Below are 21,978 nucleotides of genomic sequence, written 5' to 3' on the forward strand. Positions count from 1 at the left end.
CGCCACGAGCTCGGTTGTCAGTATAACCATAAATTCCTCTCGCCTCAGCTACCTTCTTGGCATAGTCCTCCACAACTCGAGCTTTGTTCACTAGTTTTGAGAATATTCTTATCTCCAAGGGAGCTACAGTAGTCATGATGTCGTCTTTGAGACCTTCTTGGTACTTGATACATTTCTAACTCTCATAGGATTCAGGGGCTCCCTGACATACCCTTGAGAACCTACATAGCTCTTCAAATTTGCCTGTGTACTCTGCTATTGACATTGAGCCTTGCTTCAGCTGCATAAGCTCTAACTCCTTTGCTTCTCTCACTGACTCTAGAAAATACTTCTTATAGAACGCCATTTGAAACACATCCCAAGGGATTTCTGCATTCGGAAGTCGCAGCAACTACACTCTTCTTGCCACCAATGTTGTGCCTCTCCTAACAGCTGATAGGCCGCAAACTCCACGTATTGGTTAGCTGGGACATGTTGAGCCTGTAGTGTATGCAAGTCATTGGAGTACCTCCCAAGTCATTACTGTCTCCGTCTCCATTGCCATTTCCATCCCCATTTTTTGTTTCTATTTTCTGCCGATTGCCCTAATCTAAGTACAGCTTGCAAAGTCGCAGCAGCATTCGCCTCCATGGTGTGAGCCAAGTTGGCCATCGCCGCCATAAATTCGGCATGGTTATTGGCCGGTTGGTTATTCTCAGTTCCTCCCCAGGTACGAGTACGACCTCGTCTGCGAGTAGCCATTAGGGTTCTTATTTTCACCAAACAGTCCATATCAAGGTGATCAGTCTCAATATCAAAAGCCTAGTACTTCAATTATCCCAAAATGGCACTCACAAACAAGCATGCTATGCAATTTCAAACAGATAACCTAAATAGCATGAAAGAAAAAGACACAGAGTATGCAATGAAGTATAATCGGTCCATTTCATAGGATCATGAGGACGAACAGCTCTAATACTACTAAATGTAATACCCTAATTACCCTAAGCCTTATCTTATGCCGTAAAGCACAGGTTAATCAGAGGTCACGACAATCCTAAGGCTTTTATATTAATGTATATATATAGAAAGAAATAATAATTCTAGAAGCCCAATGAAGAAGTAAGCTCAAAAACAGAGTTTTAAAAGTGTGAAACATTCACATGAAGCTACACGAATCGAGGTACATGATATAGATATGAGATATCAAGACATACATAGATATATAAGTAGGATAGTCATAAAGTACTAGCCGCAACCCGCAGAGTTTAAGCTGACTAGAATATACAGACATATCGAGTTTTGAAAGTAAAAAAAATAGCTTCTACTATATCTCTCTCAAAGTAAGCCTCTATGGCAAATATAAGTACAAAAGTGAGCGAACTAATTCAAAATAACCAAAAGACTCCAAAACATGATAAAGGTCCTCCGCTCTGTCACTATCAAGCAACTCACCAAGGTGGGTTATTTCCTGCATCTAAAAAATAACAACAAAGTATGGAATGAGAATCAGAGGTTCTCAGTATGGTAATAGTACCTGGTAATGTAAGATGTAAGACCCCGGGATGCCATAGGCAATCCTATAGCTTCATACCAAATAGATATCCAACTTAGCAAAATAAATAACTTAAACCATAAATAATAACAGGATTATCTACACTTAGGGGATTTCTAACTAATACTAATCACACCGTTGTATCCCACAGCCTTCGCCAACCTAACCTCCGTACGATCCCATCGACACCGCCTACCAAACCTCCTCAATCCCAGAAGAAAGCATAAATAATGCAGACAAGTAAAGCACAAGTAAGATACATGTACAACAAATAGAACAATTAGCAAGTAAATATTTGATTCATTTAGGCATAACAGAAATTAAGCAAAGCAATAAAATAGGTAGAAGATACATGTGATGAATGCCTTTTCTATTGGATCATGATATCACTTGTCGGTCTATAAATGCCAACCCGACACATTCTTCCAGATGTAGCCTTCCTGCCATGTCCAGAGATATAGGCTCTGCACACTCATGTAGCAGGGAGTTTGCTATGCCAGAGATATAGGCTCTGCACACTCATGCAGCAGAGAAGGTTATGCGAGCGGGATACAACCTCAGCCCTCACATCTCAACGTAAGTGGGATTAACTACCGTCCTTACGCCGACGCCGTGACCTTGACAAGTGGGAGACTGCCACAACCCTTGTTTGAGGTGCATGGCGACTCAACAGTCTCAACATAAAGCAATATATCAGTGGCTTTCATAAATCATTTTCAGTATTCAGTCCACTCCAAGCCCTTGACTTGTCTCAACATCATCAATACGAAATTCACAATTCATTATTTCAATCGTTACTACAACACTCCGCCATCTTACTCAACTAATCCATCTTCAGTACTCCAAAAACCTAAGTCTCCATCTTCAAAATTCATATAGAAATTCACTAAAATAAATCACTAACTCATCTTTAGTAATATGAGAACCTAAGTCCTCGATAGTACTCGTAAACAGCATTTGAAGGAAGTTTAGAAAGTTAGAGAATCCTTGAAATCAAAGAAAAATCATTTTTCAGATAAACAGGGTCTATGAGTACGCATACCCATTGTATACGTACTCATACATAAAATTTTCCCCATTTCGCATATGCATACAAGAGTTTGCGTACGCATTGGTGCCAAACAGAATGACACGCTCGCGTATGGGTGGTTTGCGTACGCATACACCTCCAGAATTTATCCCTCTTGCATACGCATACAAGAGTTTGCTTATGCATAGGTGCCAAAAAGAATGGCACTCTCCCATATGGGTTGTTCACGTACACATACCCCTCCAGAATTGCAAAATTTTGTAAAGTTGCAGAAATCAGTTTTTTTAACACCAAACTTTAAACGTTCATAACTTCTTCTACAAAAATTCATTTTCTTCAAAATTTATATCAATTTAAAAATCTTTAAATGAATTGAACTTTAATTCAAGAGAAATTTCAACTAATTTAAAAAACTGAGACTCAAGTTATGATCTGTCAAAATTCACCAAAAACTGGTTTTTACTAAAAATTAACTAAGTTCTCAAACTTCCAAAATTCACAGTCAAAACCAAATATCCTACTACCAAAACAGTTCCAATAAACCTAAATGATGTTTATACACCTTCCAATTCATTCCTTATCCTACCATCATGCAATTTCACTAATTTTATCAAAAATTGTCCTTTACCTTCCTCAAATTATCAATGTTTACACTCTAAGCATCATTTCTCCATTTTCAACCTTTATCAATATCAATAAGCTCATAATTCACTATCAACACTCCAATCATCATTTTCAAACCTCATTTCAATAATGAATAACAACATTAAAGTTCAACATCACAATTCATCAAATCAATAACACCATCATGCATAATCAAATTCAATAATTTCCAACAATCAATTCAATCATATCCTAAGGTCCATTAGCCTAAGTGTCCAGAAATATTACATATTATATAGAGAAAACCGAAATCATACCTTGACCGATTCCCAATATGCATAACACACCAAAATATGGATCCCACAATCTTCCAAAAAGCCAAGACAACTCCAACAAGCACCAAAACTCAAACTAACATCATATATATATATATATATATATATATATATATATATATATATATATATATATATATATATATATATATAAATCAAAACCTAAGGTTCACAAAAATAACTAAACACAAAATTTTAGTGAGACTTTATCTTACCCAACGAGATTAGGGGCAAAACTAAACAATTACTTGCTATTAGAGATCACCTAAACAATCAAAATCACACAACTTACTCAAAAACCAAATCCTAAAACGCAGAATTATTAGGGCTGGAAATTGGAGCTTGAGTTTACATTTCTTACCAACAAAGTTTAGATAGAAACAAAGAGTTTCATGAGAGTTTTGCATGGCCGAAAATGACTCGTCAATTGGAGCTCCATAACTCAAGATATGGCTCTCGGAAGATTGTGATAAATAGTACTACCCTCCCCTCTCTCTCAATCCGCGTTTCTCTCTCTCTTTGGTGCTGAAATGAGGATGCAAATCCTTATTAAAGGTCTTATATAAGTTGGACTTGGGCCCAACTTCGGTCCGGTCTAACTCGTTAGTGTTTTAGGTCCGTTTGACCCACTTTGGGCTAAAACTATTAAGATTTGCGCTCGGTTTTCAATTCTAAATTATTTTTTCCTTTCAAAACAATAAATTAAATTTTTAAAATTTTATTTTTCCTAAAACACAGTATCGAACAGACTAGAGCTGGTATTGCCAACTTAAGTACCGGTACACATTTTTACAAAAATCTTTCGCAAAAGATACATTTTTCAATTCAAAAAAATTCATTGAATTCAAATTTCACCTTTTTTGTTTTAAAATATCATTTCTATATTTTTGAATCTATCTCGAGCAATTTAAAGTTATTATTTTATTAAAGCGATTTTACGTAAAAAATTTGGTTCTTACATTAACAAAAAAATCTTACTCTAGTTTCGCCCTCCATTATCCTTACCACGCATACTTTTCTATTTATTTGTAATCACTAATAAATCACTCATGTAACCACTAATATAACCACTTATATAACAATCCTATATAATTTAACAACGGTAAATAATGACTACCATTATAACAAACAAAAGGCAAAAATATAAAAACAACACATTAAATCATATTTTAAATGGAAAAGTTCGCACTAACCTCTTCATTGATGACACAGCTATATGGGTGACTCCATCCAAACGATAAAATCAGTTCGAGTTATCCCCCATCAGTTGAATATTCTGTTGAACACTTTGTTGGAGTTGTAAAGAAAGAGTTTTCTCTGGGATCTAGTGGGGGCAGAGGTTTGAGATGATAGTTCGAATGAGCTTAATTCGAACTCTTTTTATAGAGAAAGGCTTTGTAATTCGAATGGGTGCAATTCGAATTACCATGGACAGCCTAAATCGTGTGTAATCTGTTTCAAATTACTATATACACTAAACCATGGGTTAGTTTAACTTAGGCTGATTCGAACTAACAGGAAGTCATGTGTGTAATTCAAATTAACGTGATTCGAATTACTTTTATGAAGAGCATGCATGCATAATTCGAATGTAAGTGATTTGAATTACTATTGGTTTGTATAATTCGAATAAACCTCATTCGAATTATATAAAATTGTCGTTCTAGATTTTTGTTGCATTTTTTCTTTTAGTAAAATCGTGTAATATCTGCCTTCATTTAGTTTAATTGTGTCATTTGTCCTATTATATATTTATATAAATTAGCTTATACTCTCTTTGATTCGCAGTTTTCATTTTGATTTTTTTTAAGTATATTCATAAATTAATATTTTTAAATAAGTTGTAACGATGATTATTATGAATAAAAGATAGAATATATATAATAGTTTTGCCAAAGGTTAATTTGTTAATACTCTTAAAAAATGTTTATTAGTCACCCTTCTTGTCCTAATTCCTATTGATGTATTGAATTCAGTTAAGAAACAATATTAGATATATTTCATATAATTCGATATATGATTTATTTGCGTAAATTTTTACGAAAAGATATTTTTTAAGTGATTTTTTAAAAAATTTTAAAAAAATAAAAATAATTTTATATTTAAATATTTTATGTAAAAATTTATTTTTATTTAATAATTATATTTGGATACGACAATATAAAAATATTTTTTTGTTATTTATAATGTTAAAATCATCTTTTTTTAGTAAAAAAGATCTTTTTAATAAAAAATATAAATTAAAATTTAAAAAAGAATTTTTTTAGTATTTTTATTAATTAAAATTTTGTTAAATACATTAAAAAATAAAATAAAAATTTATTAAAAATTATTTTTTTAACAACTTAATGATACTCAAATAAATTCATAATCTTTAAAAATTTTACAAACAAATAATAATTGGGACCAAAAAAATTGACCAGATTCTGTACATTGATGGCTGGCGATTTTTATCACTGTACATACTTTTCAATTCAATTAAGTACTCATAATACATAAAGAAAATAGCATCCGTGATATATTCAGGTAGGTTGTTTATAAATAGATACAGAAGTAATATGTCCTCTTTGTATATTTCTTGCACATCAATCACATCATGTTAGAACCCACAAATCCCTTGACTTAATTCTCTTTGAACTTTCCCTGCAAAATGGAACAAGATTTTGATCTTGTGTTCCTGTAAGAGCAAAAAAAAAAGTGAGATGGAAAAAAACGGGTTGACATTTAAAATTAATTCCACGTGTTTATTCTTATAAAAATTATAGGATTAATTGTACCTATTATATTTGAAAAATTAAAATATTGTACCAATTTATATTTCATCTAACGATAAATTGAATAATGTTTAGAATATCAGGGAGCTGATAGTTTTAGAGTAAAAAAAATATAGAATTAATGTTGGTTCAAATATAAATTTTAAAATAAAATAAAGAAAAATGTTAATCACCTGACATTTTCTTAAATTAATAGAATATTTCCTATAACTTATATAAAGTAATGTAATTTTGAACACATAACATAATTACCAATCATTGTAGCAATATATACACATGGCATGGCAGCAAGCAACTAGGTAAAACTATCTTGGTGCAAGGCTCTACTAGGCAAATGCCACATTCATTTTCTCTCTCCATGTGTCTGAATCATAAGGTTTTCTATTATCTTCAGTACTACTATTGATGCTTCCCATTTGGTACCTTTTCCTGAGTAATGTCAGCATCTACTAAATCACCCTGAAGTTGCATGAGAGAAGGTAATATAACACCTGTAGTTATGGATTTTAAATTAGTAAAAGGGTATATTAGACTGAGTTCTCTTTGATATATATTAGACAATACTTATTACATATTACACTTCTCTAGAAGTATATACTAACATGTCATTTAAGTTATATAACATTCAATTGTCTTGTATTTTAAAAATGCAACACTAAGTCACTAGCCTTCCTTGTAAATAAGATATTTATCTATGTAACTCTGACCAATCAAATAGCAAGATGTGTAATACCACATCATCTCCGAGAAAGTAAAGACATCTTCCTCTAAAAATGGTGCCTTCTATGGTATCCAACATGAGTTGTCAAACTTATAAAAAAGAATTAAAATTTTATTATTTTCAAATACAAAGTAATGAGCCCACACTTGTAACTTTTTCAAAATGATAAAGAAGACAAAATTTAGCAATTTCGACATTAAAATAAAAGACAATAGAAAATTCTCCTATGAAAATTGATGATGTCAACTAGTTAAAGTAAAATGCAGAAATATGAGGGTTGCATGGCATCAAATATAACCCTTAGCTTTATGTTATTTAGAGAAGTATGAGTAAAAAAGAGGTACATAATTAGTATTACTTATAGTTAGTTCTTACTGTAGAACTCCTTTATGGTTGTTTTCCTTCCATGAGAATAGATACTGGATTTCTCAATGGTGGAAACCTGAAGAAAGGAATAAAAGTTATGAAATTGCAGAGGAGGGACGCTATAAACTAATTTGTAGAGAAAGAATAAGGAGTAGAGACACAAACCTTAAACACAATCATATGAAAAAGTTCTAATTCACTGAAAAGTAGGCATGGACAAACACATTCCATCCATCCCAATACACACAGAAAAATTGGTGCCAATTTATTGTAAACTAACTTCATTTGAAGGCAGGCCTTGTTGCCATTTTCCCTTGGAATAGAGGCTGCCCTACAATATACAGTTTCAGATTCAATTCATTATGCCTTGTAAATTGAGAGGCATAATCAAATAGCCCAAATAGTCCCATCTAATTTTCAAGAGTTACTTTTAAGGAGAAATAAAGAATATAATTACATTGATATCCATTATATGTACGTGTCGTCTCTAGTGGTATGATAAATTTGGTGGTTAGACTGGCTATACCTACTAGGCATTGACATAACAATAGTGTGTAAGCCAAAACCTAGTCAAACTTTTATATCTAACAAGTGTCACTTGTTAATTTGCAGGTCAATCATTAGCCACCAAGCCATAGGCTTTCATATATTGACATATCCACAAAATTTTTTAGGCTCTCACTAAATTAATATTGGAAAAATTTAACAAAATGTTCAAACAAGAACCTGTCTAATAGCGGAAGTATTAGAAATATTTTTTTCACAATTTATACGATTAAATAGATAATATTAAAAATATTCCAAGCAACAATTATAATGGCAGAGAAATTAAATAATCATACACCAGAATTTTAACGTGGGAAAATTCTCAAAAGAGGGACAAAAAATCCACGGGACCTAGTTCAGAAAAATCTTTCACTATCAGAATAATGGGTACACAAACAGTTTTCCTAGTGACATTAGGGCATCTCAACAATCAACAAAATATATCACCAAAACTGGTGGAATCAACATAAATCCTCCACAAAAATGGGTATCTCAAATCAGGCAAAAGAGAAAGCAATACAACTAGCAAGTTATATTCTAATGTTCATCTCTACACCAGGAATAATATACTGAAATTTCATAAGAAATGGAGCGAATTTACCAAGTTAATCGGATCAAGATAACTTGCCATTTTCCCCCAAATGTTCTCTTCTTCTCTTCGATTGCTCATTGTTCCCTTTTTTTTTGTTTCTAAATGAGAGAGCAAGACTCTCGTTCTCTCTCCCTCCATGGCTTTTTAGCCACTTCTTTCATTTTTTTTATATAATATGTGGGCCCCACTTGAAGTTGGGGACCCACCAACAAATTTCTCCCTCACCAACTCAAGTAGGGATAGGCTGCTCCACTAAATCTGCCTTCTCTTTGTAGAAATCAAACTTCACTGCAGGTAAACTTTTAGTCATCATATCTGAACCATTATCATCAGTATGGATCTTCTCAAGTGCATATGACTTCATCTCAAGCGCTTAATGATGAGCGGATAATTTATACGCTTTTTGACATTATTTTTAGGTAGTTTTTAGTAGGATCTAGCTACTTTTAGGGATGTTTTTATTAATTTTTATGCAAAATTCACATTTCTAGACTTTACTATGAGCTTGTGTATTTTTCTATGATTTCAGGTATTTTCTGGCTGAAATTGAGGGACCTGAGCAAAAATCTGATTTATGCTGAAAAAGGATTGCTGATGCTGTTGGATTCTAACCTCCCTGCACTCGAAATAGATTTTCTGGAGTTACAGAACTCTAAATGCCGCGCTCTCAATTGTGTTGGAAAGTAGACATCCAGGGCTTTCCAGAAATATATAATAGTTTATACTTTATTCAAGTTTAAATGATGCAAACTGGCGTTCAACTCCAGTTTCATGCTGCATTCTGGAGTAAAACGCCAAAAACACGTCACAAACCAGAGTTAAACGCCAAACAGACGTTACAACTTGGTGTTTAACCTCAAGAGAAGCCTTTGCACGTGTAAAGCTCAAGCTCAGTCCAAGCACACACCAAAGTGGGCCTTGGAAGTGGATTTCTGCACTAAGACTTATTTCTGTAAACCCTAGTAACTAGTTTAGTATAAATAGAACTTTTTACTATTGTATTGAGTGTCTTTTGTCCGGGTCTTGGTTATTCCAGTTCCCTCTCTGGGGCCAAAGCCATGAACACCATTATCACTTATGTATTTTCAACGGTGGAGTTTCTACACACCATAGATTAAGGTGTGGAGCTATGCTGTTCCTCGAGTATCAATGCAATTACTATTATTCTTCTATTCAATTCTGCACTTCAACATGATGAATGTGATGATCTGTGACACTCATCATCATTCTCACCTATGAACGCGTGACTGACAACCACTTCCGTTCTACCTTAGAACGAGCGTGTATCTCTTAGCCTACAATCCGAAAGATCGGAGTCTTCATGGTATAAGCTAAAATCCATTGGCAGAATTCTTGAGAATCCGGAAAGTCTAAACCTTGTCTGTGGTATTCCGAGTAGGATTCAGGGATTGAATGACTGTGACGAGCTTCAAACTCGCGAGTGTTGGGCGTAGTGACAGACGCAAAAGAATCACTAGATTCTATTCCGACATGATCGAGAACCGACAGATGATTAGCCATGCTGTGACAGAGCATTTGGACCATTTTCACTAAGAGGGCGGGAGGTAGCCATTGACAACGGTGAAACCCAACATACAGCTTGCCATGGAAAGGAGTATGAAAGATTGGATGAAGGCAGTAGGAAAGCAGAGATTCAACAGGAACAAAGCATCTCTATGCACTTATCTGAAATTCTTACCAATGAATTACATAAGTATCTCTATCTCTATTTTATGCTTTATTTATTTTATATTCAAAAACCATTATAACCATTAGAATCCCCCTGACTGAGATTTACAAGATGACCATAGCTTGCTTCATGCCAACAATCTCCGTGGGATCGACCCTTACTCACGTAAGGTATTACTTGGACGACCCAGTGCATTTGTTGGTTAGTTGTGCGAAGTTGTGACAAAGTGTGATTCACGTTTGAGAGCTCCAAGTCTATTGGCGCCATTGTTGATGATCACAATTTCGTGCACCAAGTTTTTGGCGCCGTTGCCAGGGATTGTTCGAGTTTGGATAATTGACGGTTTATCTTGTTGCTCATATTAGGTAATTTTCTTTTCAAAAAAGTTTTCAAAAATTTTTCAAAAAAAAATTTTCTTTGTTTTCGTTTTTCCAAAAATTAATTTTCAAAAAAAAAATCCAAAAAAAATTATAAAATCATAAAAACCAAAAATATTTTGTGTTTCTTGTTTGAGTCTAGTGTCAATTTTTAAGTTTTGTGTCAATTGCATGTTTTTAAAAAAAAATTTATGCATTTTTCGAAAAATTCATGCATTGCATTCTTCGTGATCTTCAAGTTGTTCTTGGTAAGTCTTCTTGTTTGATCTTCATATTTTCTTGTTTTTGTGTTTTTTGTTGTTTTTCATATGCATTTTTTCATTCATAGTGTATAAGCATTGCAAATTTCTAAGTTTGGTGTCTTGCATATTTTTCTTGTCTTGAAAATTTTTCAAAAATAAGTCTTGATGTTCATCTTGATCTTCAAAGTGTTCTTGGTGTTCATCTTGACATTCATAGTATTCTTGCATGCATCATGTGTTTTGATTCATAATTTTCATGTTGTGAGTCATTTTTGTGTTTTTATCTCTCATCATAAAAAAAATTTAAAAATCAAAAAATATCTTTCCCCTTATTTGTCTCATATTTTTTGAAATCTTTGGGTTGACTTTGTCAAAAATTTTTAAAATAAGTTGTTTCTTGTTAGTCAAGTCAAGATTTCAATTTTAAAAATCTTATCTTTTCATAATCTTTTTCAAAAATCAAATCTTTTTCATTTTTCTTATTATTTTTCGAAAATTTTAAAAAATTTTGATTTTCAAAATCTTTTTCTTATCTTTATTTCAAAATTTCAAAAACTTTACTAACAATTAATGTGATTGATTCAAAAATTTGAAGTTTGTTACTTTCTTGTTAAGAAAGGTTCAATCTTTAAATTCTAAAGTCATATCTTTTAGTTTCTTGTTAGTCAAGTAATCAATTTTAATTTTAAAAATCAAATCTTTTTCAAAATAAATTTCAATCATATCTTTTATTTTCAAATCATATCTTTTTCAAAATTGATTTCAAAAATCTTTTCAAAATTAATTTTCAAATCTTTTTCAACTAACTAACTGACTTTTTGTTTGTTTCACTATTTCTTATCTTTTTCAAAACCACCTAACTACTTTTTTTTCTAATTTTCAAAAATTCCTCACTCTTTTTCAAAATTCTTTTAATTAACTAATTGTTTCAAATTTTAATTTTAATTTTATTTTTTCTCTTAATTTTCGAAAATCACTAACTTATTTTTCAAAAACAATTTTCGAACACTCTTCTTTCTCATCTCTTTCTATTTAATTATTCATTTACTAACACTTCTCTTCTGTGTTCGAATTTTTCTCCTTCTTCTTCTATTCTTTTCTTCTTCTACTCACACAAAGGAATCTCTATATTGTGACATAGAGGATTCCTCTTTCTTTTCTGTTCTCTTCTTTTTCATATGAGCAGGAGCAAGGATAAGAACATTCTTGTTGAAGCAGATCCTGAACCTGAAAGGACTCTGAAGAAGAAGCTAAGAGAAGCTAAAGCACAACAATCCAGAGAAAACCTTATAGAGAATCTCGAAAAAGAAAGAGAGATGGCCGAACCCAATAACAATGGTGGAGGCGCAAGAAGGATGCTTGGTGATTATACTACACCTACTTCTAATTTTTATGGAAGAAGCATCTCAATCCCTGCCATTGGAGCAAACAATTTTGAGCTGAAACCTCAACTAGTTACTTTAATGCAACAGAACTGCAAGTTTCATGGACTTCCATCAGAAGATCCCTATCAATTTTTAACTGAGTTCTTGCAGATCTGTGATACTGTTAAGACTAATGGAGTAGATCCTGAAGTCTACAGGCTCATGCTTTTCCCCTTTGTTGTAAGAGACAGAGCTAGAACATGGTTGGACTCACAACCTAAAGATAGCCTGGACTCTTGGGATAAGCTGGTCACGGCCTTCTTGGCCAAGTTCTTTCCTCCTCAAAAGCTAAGTAAGCTTAGAGTGGATGTTCAGACGTTCAAGCAAAAAGATGGTGAATCCCTCTATGAAGCTTGGAAAAGATAAAAGCAGTTGACCAAAAAGTGTTCTTCTGGCATGCTTTCAGAGTGGACCATTTTAGATATATTCTATGATGGTCTATTTGAACTTTCTAAGATATCACTGGACCATTCTGCAAGTGGATCCATTCACCTAAAGAAAATGCCTGCAGAAGCTCAAGAACTCATTGACATGGTTGCAAATAACCAATTCATGTACACCTCTGAGAGAAATCCTGTGAGTAATGGGATGCCTCAGAAAAGGGGAATTCTTGAAATTGATGCTCTGAATGCCATATTGGCTCAAAACAAAATATTGACTCAGCAAGTCAACATGATTTCTCAGAGTCTGAATGGATGGCAAAATGCATCCAACAGTACTAAAGAGACATCTTCTGAAGAAGAAGCTTATGATCCTGAGAACCCTGCAATGGCAGAGGTGAATTACATGGGTGAACCCTATAGGAACACCTATATTTCTTCATGGAGAAATCATCCAAATTTCTCATAGAAGGATCAACAAAAGCCTCAACAAGGCTTTAATAATGGTGGAAGAAATAGGCTTAGCAATAGCAAGCCTTTTCCATAATCTTCTCAGCAACAGACGGAGAACTCTGAGCAGAGTCCCTCTAACTAAGCAAACATAGTCTCTGACCTATCTAAGGACACTTTAAGTTTCATGAGTGAAACAAGGTCCTCCATTAGAAATTTGGAGACACAAGTGGGTCAGCTGAGTAAGAAAATCACTGAAACCCCTCCTAGTACTCTCCCAAGCAATACAGAAGAGAATCCAAAAGGAGAGTGCCTTGATATAATTAATATGGCCGAATGCACAAAGGAGGAGAAGAGCGTGAATCCCAGTGAGGAAGACCTCCTAGGATGTCCTCTGAACAAAAAGGAGTTCCACACTGAGGAACCTAAGGAATCTGAGGCTCACCTAAAGACCATAGAGATTCTATTGAACCTCCTTTTACCATTCATGAGCTCTGAGAACTATTCTTCTTCTGAAGAGGATGAAGATGTAACTGAAGAGCAAGTTGCTCAATATCTAGGAGCCATCATGAAGTTGAATGCCAAGTTGTTTGGTAATGATACTTGGAAAGGTGAACCTCCCTTGCTCATTAGTGAACTAGATACATGGGCTCAGCAAACTTTACCTCAAAAGAAACAAGATCCTGGTAAATTCTTAATACCCTGTACCATAGGCACCATGACCTTTGAGAAGGCTCTGTGTGACCTGGGGTCAGGTATAAATCTTATGCCAATCTCCGTAATAGAGAAACTGGGAATCTTTGAGGTACAAGCTGCGAGAATCTCATTAGAGATGGCAGACAAGTCAATAAAACAAGCTTATGGATTGGTAGAGGATGTGTTAGTGAAGGTTAAAGGCCTTTACATCCCTGCTGATTTCATAATCTTAGACACTGGAAAGGATAAGGATGAATCCATCATCCTTGGAAGACCCTTTCTAGCCATAGCAGGAGCTGTGATTGATGTTGACAGAGGAGAGCTAGTCCTTCAATTGAATAGGGACTACCTTGTGTTTAAATCTCAAAGATATTCCTCTGCAACCATGGAGAGGAAGCATGAAAAGCTTTTCTCAATATAGAGTCAAACAAAGCCCCCATAATCAAACTCTAAGTTTGGTGTTGGGAGGCCACAACCAAACTCTAAGTTTGGTGTTAAACCCCTACATTTAAACTCTAAGTTTGGTGTTGGGAGGTCCCAACAATGCTCTGAACATCTGTGAAGCTCCGTGAGAACTCACTGGCAAGCTATTGACATTAAAGAAGCGCTTATTGGGAGGCAACCCAATTTTTATTTATCTATATTTCTATTGTTTTTTTATGTTTTATTAGGTTTGTGATCATGTGGAGTCACAAAACAATTGCAAAAATTAAAAACAGAATAAAATATAGCAGAAGAAATAGCACACCTTGGAGGAAGAGCTTACTGGCGTTTAAACGCCAGTAAGGAGCATCTGGCTGGCGTCTAACGCCAGAACAGATCATGAAGCTGGCGTTGTACGCCAGAAACAAGTAGCAGTCTGGCGTTTAAATGCCATGATTGCACCCTGAGGAAGACTGGCGTTAAACGCCCAAAACAAGCATAGAAGTGGCGTTTAATGTCAGAAATATGCTGTAGTCTGGCGTTAAACGCCAGGATTGCATACAAAGGGCGTTTTACACGCCTAAAGGGTGCAGGGATGAGAAATCCTTGACACCTCAGGATCTGTGGACCCCACAGGATCCGCATCTACCTTCTCCCTCTCTCTCACACCTTTTCATAACACTCTTCCCCAAACATCATTCATCAATCACCTCAATCACTCTTTCCCATCACCTCTTCACCACTCACATCCATCCACTCTTCCCCATAAACCCCACCTACCTTCAAATTTAAAATATCTTTTCCACCCAAACCCACCCTAAATGACCGAACCCTAACCCCTCTCCCTCCACTATATAAACCCCTCTATCCTTTTTCATTTTCACACATCACTACCCTCTCTTATCTCCCTTGGCCGAATATACATCTCTCTCCTTCTCCTCCATATCTTCTTCTTCTTCATCTATTCTTTCTTCTTTTGCTCGAGGACGAGCAACATTCTAAGTTTGGTGTGGTAAAAGCATAGCCTTTTTTTGTTTTTCCATAACCATTGATGGCACCTAAGGCCGAAGAAACCTCTAAAAAGAGGAAAGGGAAGATAAAAGCTTCCACCTCCGAGTCATGGGAGATGGAGAGATTCATCTCAAAAGCCCATCAAGACCACTTCTATGAAGTTGTGGCCAAGAAAAAGATGATCCCTGAGGTCTCTTTCATGCTCAAGAAAAATGAGTATCCGGAGATCCGACATGAGATCCAAAGAAGAGGTTGGGAAGTTCTTACCAACCCCATTCAACAAGTCAGAATCTTAATGGTTCAAGAGTTCTATGCCAATGCATGGATCACTAGGAACCATGATCAAAGTATGAACCCGAATCCAAAGAATTGGCTTACAATGGTTCGAGGGAAATGCTTAGATTTCAGTCTGGAGAACGTAAGGTTGGCGTTCAACTTGCCTATGATGCATGAAGACACACGCCCCTACACTAGAAGGGTCAAATTCAATCAAAGATTGGACCAAGTCCTCATGGATATATGTATGGAATGAGCTCAATAGAAAAGAGACTCAAAAGGCAAGCCGGTTCAATTGAGAAGACTGGACCTTAAGCCTGTGGCTAGAGGATGGTTGGAGTTCATCCAACGCTCCATCATCCCCACTAGCAACCGATCTGAAGTAACTGTGGATCGGGCCATCATGATCCATAGCATCATGATTGGAGAAGAAGTAGAAGTTCATGAAGTCATCTCTCTAGAACTCTACAAAGTAACCAAAAAGCCCTCCACGTTGGCAAGGCTAGCTTTTCCTAATCTCATTTGCCATCTATGCTACTTAGCTGGAGTTGTCATAGAAAGAGACATCCTCATTGAAGAGGACAAGCACATCACTAAGAAAAGGATGGAGCAAACAAGAGAGCCCATTCATGGATCTTAAGAGACGCATGAGGAAGCTCATCATCAAGAAATCCCTGAGATGCCTCAAGGAATGCATTTTTCTCCAAACAACTATTGGGAACAACTCAACACTTCTCTAGAAGGATGACATGAACCAATTAAGGGTGGAACACCAAGAACACTTCATCATTTTCAATGAGATTAGAGAAGATCAAAGAGCTATGAGGGAGGAGCAACAAAGGCAAGGAAGAGACATAGAGGAGCTCAAGAACACCATTGGTCCTTCAAGGAGAAGGCGCCACCATCACTAAGGTGGACTCATTCCTTAACTTCCCTATTCTTATCTCTCTGTTTTTCGGTTTTTAAGCCTCATGTTTTTCTATGTTTGTGTCTTTATTACATGATCATTAGCATCTAATAACTATGTCTTAAGGCTATGAATAATTTCATGAATCATTCACCTTTCTTAAATGAAAAATGTTTTTAATACAAAAGAACAAGAAGTACATGAGTTTCGAATTCATCCTTGAAATTAGTTTAATTATATTGATGTGGTGACAATACTTTTTGTTCTCTGAATGAATGCTTGAATATTGCATATTTTTGATCTTGTTGTTTATGAATGTTAAAATTGTTGGCTCTTGAAAGAATGATGAAAAAGAGAAATGTTATTGATGATATGAAAAATCATAAAATTGATTCTTAAAGCAAGAAAAAGCAGTGAAGAACAAAGCTTGCGAGAAAAAAAGTGGCAAAAAAAAATATATTTAAAGAAAGAAAAAGAAAAAGCAAGCAGAAAAAGCCAATAGCCCTTAAAACCAAAAGGCAAGAGTAAAAAGGATCCAAGGCTTTGAGCATCAATGGATAGGAGGGCCCAAGGAAATAAAATCCAGGCCTAAGCGGCTAAATCAAGCTGTCCCTAACCATGTGCTTGTGGCATGCAGGTCCAAGTGAAAAGCTTGAGACTGAGTGGTTAAAGTTGTGATCCAAAGCAAAAAGAGTGTGCTTAAGAGCTCTGGACACCTCTAACTGGGGACTTTAGCAAAACTGAGTCATAATCTGAAAAGGTTCACCCAGTCATGTGTCTGTGACATTTATGTATCCGGTGGTAATACTGGAAAATAAAGTGCTTAGGGCCACGGCCAAGACTTATAAAAGTAGCTGTGTTCAACAATCAAAATACTTAACTAGGAGAATCAATAACACTATCTGAACTCTGAGTTTCTATGGATGCCAATCATTCTAAACTTCAAAGGATAAAGTGAGATGCCAAAACTGTTCAGAAGCAAAAAGCTACAAGTCCCGCTCATCTAGTTAGAACTAATATTCACTGATATTTTGAGATTTATAGTATATTCTCTTCTTTTTATCCTATTTGATTTTCAGTTGCTTGGGGACAAGCAACAATTTAAATTTGGTGTTGTGATGAGCGGATAATTTATACGCTTTTTGGCATTATTTTTAGGTAGTTTTTAGTAGGATCTAGCTACTTTTAGGGATGTTTTTATTAGTTTTTATGCAAAATTTACATTTCTGGACTTTACTATGAGTTTGTGTGTTTTTCTGTGACTTCAGGTATTTTCTGGCTGAAATTGAGGGACCTGAGCAAAAATATGATTTAGGCTGAAAAAGGACTGCTAATGCTGTTGGATCCTGACCTCCCTACACTCAAAATGAATTTTCTGGAGCTACAAAACTCAAAATGGCGCGCTCTCAATTGCGTTGGAAATTAGACATCCAGGGCTTTCCATCAATATATAATAGTCCATACTTTATTCAAGTTTAGATGACGTAAACTGGCGTTCAACGCCAGTTTCATGTTGCATTTTGGAGTAAAACGCCAAAAACACGTCACAAACCAGAGTTAAACGCCAAATAGACGTTACAACTTAGCGTTTAACCCCAAGAGAAGCCTCTGCATGTGTAAAGCTCAAGCTCAGCCCAAGCATACACCAAAGTGGGTCCCGAAAGTGGATTTCTGCACTAAGACTTATTTCTGTAAACCCTAGTAACTAGTTTAGTATAAATAGAACTTTTTACTATTGTATTGAGTGTCTTTTGACCGGGTCTTGGTTATTCCGGTTCCCTCTCTGGGGCTAAACCCAATGAACACTATTATCACTTATGTATTTTTAACGGTGGAGTTTCTACACACCATAGATTAACGTGTGGAGCTTTTCTGTTCCTTGAGTATTAATGCAATTACTATTATTCTTCTATTCAATTCAGCTTATTCTTATTCTAAGATATTCGTTGCACTTCAACATGATGAATGTGATGATCTGTGACACTCATCATCATTCTCACCTATGAATGCGTGACTGACAACCACTTCCGTTCTACCTTAGAACGAGCGTGTATCTCTTAGCCTCCAATCCGAAAGATCGGAGTCTTCGTGGTATAAGCTAGAATCCATTGGCAGCATTCTTGAGAATCCAGAAAGTCTAAACCTTGTCTATGGTATTCCAAGTAGGATTTAGGGATTGAATGACTGTGACGAGCTTCAAAAGAATCACTAGATTCTATTCCGACATGATCGAGAACCAACAGATGATTAGCCGTGCTGTGGCAGAGCATTTGGACCATTTTCACTGAGAGGGCGAGAGGTAGCCATTGACAACGTGAAACCCAACATAGAGCTTGCCATGGAAAGGAGTATGAAGGATTGGATGAAGGCAGTAGGAAAGCAGAGATTCAACAGGAACAAAGCATCTCTATGCACTTATCTGAAATTCTTACCAATGAATTACATAAGTATCTCTATCTCTATTTTATGCTTTATTTATTTTATATTCGAAAACCATTATAACCATTAGAATCCGCCTGACTGAGATTTACAAGATGACCATAGCTTGCTTCATGCCAACAATCTCTGTGGGATCGACCCTTACTCACATAAGGTATTACTTGGACGACCCAGTGCACTTGCTGGTTAGTTGTGCAAAGTTGTGACAAAGTGTGATTTACGTTTGAGAGCTCCAAGTCTATTGGCGCCATTGTTGATGATCACAATTTCATGCACCACTTAACATATCCAATGATACCTCGCCCTATATGCTTCGATCTGGAATGAAATGTCGGATTCTTGCTGAGATGGATAACACTCTGACTGTCACAAAATAACACAAACTTCTCTTGGTTGATGCCTAACTCTTGTAGAAATTTCTTCATCCACAAGAGTTCCTTAGAAGCTTTAACAACAGCGATGTATTATGCCTCTGTATTAGACAAAGCAACACATTTCTGAAGTCGAGATTGCCACGACACAGCTCCCCCTTGAAAAGTCATCATATAACAAGAAGTAGACTTTCTTGAATCAAGATCCCCAGCCATATACGCATCTGTGTAACCATCTAACACAGGTTGGCCACTCCCAAAGCATAAACAAACTCTGGAAGTACCATTAAGGTATCTTAGAATCCACTTCACTACTTGCCAGTGTTCCTTGCCAAGATTAGAGAGAAACCGACTAACAACTCCAACAGCATGAGCAATATCCGGCCTGGTGCAAACCATAGCATACATCAAACTGCCAACTACAGATGCATATGGAATCTTCTTCATTTCTCCTTTCTCTTTCTCACTTGTAGGGCATTGCTGCGAACTCAGCTTGAAATGACTAGCAAGTGGAGTACTAACAGGTTTGGAATTACTCATGCTAAACCTCTTTAAAACCTTTTCAATGTACTTCTGCTGTGACAACCACAGTTTTCCATTCTTCCTGTCACGAGTGATACTCATGCCAAGGATTTTCTTTGCAAGACCCAAATCCTTCATAGCAAAGGATCTGTTCAAGTCTTTCTTAATACTTTCAATCTTCTTAGTGTCATGACCGAAAATCAACATGTCATCAACATAAAGCAAGATAATTATAAAATCACCATCAGAGAATTTCATAACATACACACAATGATCAGAAGAAGTGTTACTATACCCATGACCTTCCATAAAGGAATCAAACTTCGTGTACCACTGCCTTGGCGTTTGCTTCAGCCCATATAAGCTCTTCTTCAACTTGCATACAAGATGCTCCTTTCCTTTATCCTCGAAACCCTCTAGTTGCTCCATATAAAGTTCTTTATCTATGTCACCATGAAGGAATGTAGTCTTCACATCAAGCACAACTCGAATAGAGGACATCTTCACAACTGGAGAGAAAATCTCCTCAAAATCAATACTTTTCTTTTGCTCAAAGCTTTTCACAACCAATCGAGCTTTGTACCTTGGCCATGACACATTTTCATCCGCTTTCAATTTGAACACCCATTTATTCTTGAATGCTCTCTTACCCTTCGACAACTTCATCAATTAAAAAGTATGATTCTCATGCAAGGATTTCATTTCTTCTTGCATGGCCTTCAACCAATCTCCCTTATGCTCATCAGACATAGCCTTGGTATGCGAAATTGTTATCACTACTTTTCACAACTCAATTAATCCCCGGTGATGAACTCAAAAACTTGGTGTTCAATACCATGGCATAAACACAACTTCGCACAACTAACCAGCAAGTGTACTGGGTCGTCCAAGTAATAAACCTTACGCGAGTAAGGGTCGATCCCACAGAGATTGTTGGTATGAAGCAAGCTATGGTCACCTTGTAAATCTTAGTCGGGCAAACTCAAATGGATATGGGTGATATACGAATAAAACATAAAGATAAAGATAGAGATACTTATGTAATTCATTGGTGGGAATTTCAGATAAGCGTATGAAGATGCTTGGTCCCTTCCGTCTCTCTGCTTTCCTACTGTCTTCATCCAATCCTTCTTACTCCTTTCCATGGCAAGCTTATGCAAGGGTTTCACTGTCGTCAGTGGCTACCTCCCATCCTCTCAGTGGAAATGTTCAACGCACCCTGTCACGGCACGGCTATCCATCTGTCGGTTCTCAATCAGGCCGGAATAGAATCCAGTGATTCTTTTGCGTCTGTCACTAACGCCCCGCCCTCAGGAGTTTGAAGCTCGTCACAGTCATTCAATCATTGAATCCTACTCAGAATACCACAGACAAGGTTAGACCTTCCGGATTCTCTTGAATGCCGCCATCAGTTCTAGCTTATACCACGAAGATTCCGATTAAAGAATCCAAGAGATATCCACCCAATCTAATGTAGAACGGAGGTGGTTGTCAGTCACACGTTCATAGGTGAGAATGATGATGAGTGTCACGGATCATCACATTCATCAAGTTGAAGAACAAGTGATATCTTAGAACAAGAACAAGCGGAATTGAATAGAAGAACAATAGTAATTGCATTAATACTCGAGGTACAGCAGAGCTCCACACCTTAATCTATGGTATGTAGAAACTCCACCGTTGAAAATACATAAGAACAAGGTCTAGGCATGGCCGAATGGCCAGCCTTCCAATGATCTAAGATAGCATCAGAACAAAGATAACTACCCAGATATCTCAATACAATAGTAAAAGGTCCTACTTATAGAGAACTAGTAGCCTAGGGTTTACAGAGATGAGTAAATGACATAAAAATCCACTTCCGGGCCCACTTGGTGTGTGCTTGGGCTGAGCATTGAAGCATTTTCGTGTAGGGACTCTTCTTGGAGTTAAACGCCAGCTTTGGTGCCAGTTTGGGCGTTTAACTCCCATCCTTGTGCCAGTTCCGGCGTTTAACGCTGGGAATTCTAAGGGTGACTTTGAACGCCGGTTTGGGCCATCAAATCTTGGGCAAAGTATGGACTATCATATATTGCTGGAAAGCCCAGGATGTCAACTTTCCAACGCCGTTGAGAGCGCGCCAATTGGGCTTCTGTAGCTCCAGAAAATCCACGTCGAGCGCAGGGAGGTCAGAATCTAACAGCATCTGCAGTCCTTTTTAGTCTCTGAATCAGATTTTTGCTCAGGTCCCTCAATTTCAGCCAGAAAATACCTGAAATCACAGAAAAAT

At 36.2% G+C, this 21,978-nt stretch overlaps 1 pseudogene; it reads right to left on the reverse strand.

Annotated features, from left to right (window-relative positions):
• Positions 1-845: 845 nt before the first annotated feature.
• The window catches only part of LOC112727276 (E3 ubiquitin-protein ligase AIRP2-like), a 90,271-nt pseudogene continuing 69,138 nt past the window's right edge, over positions 846-21,978 (reverse strand).

The sequence above is a fragment of the Arachis hypogaea genome, chromosome 1 (assembly GCF_003086295.3).
Source record: "Arachis hypogaea cultivar Tifrunner chromosome 1, arahy.Tifrunner.gnm2.J5K5, whole genome shotgun sequence".
Lineage (NCBI taxonomy): Eukaryota > Viridiplantae > Streptophyta > Magnoliopsida > Fabales > Fabaceae > Arachis > Arachis hypogaea.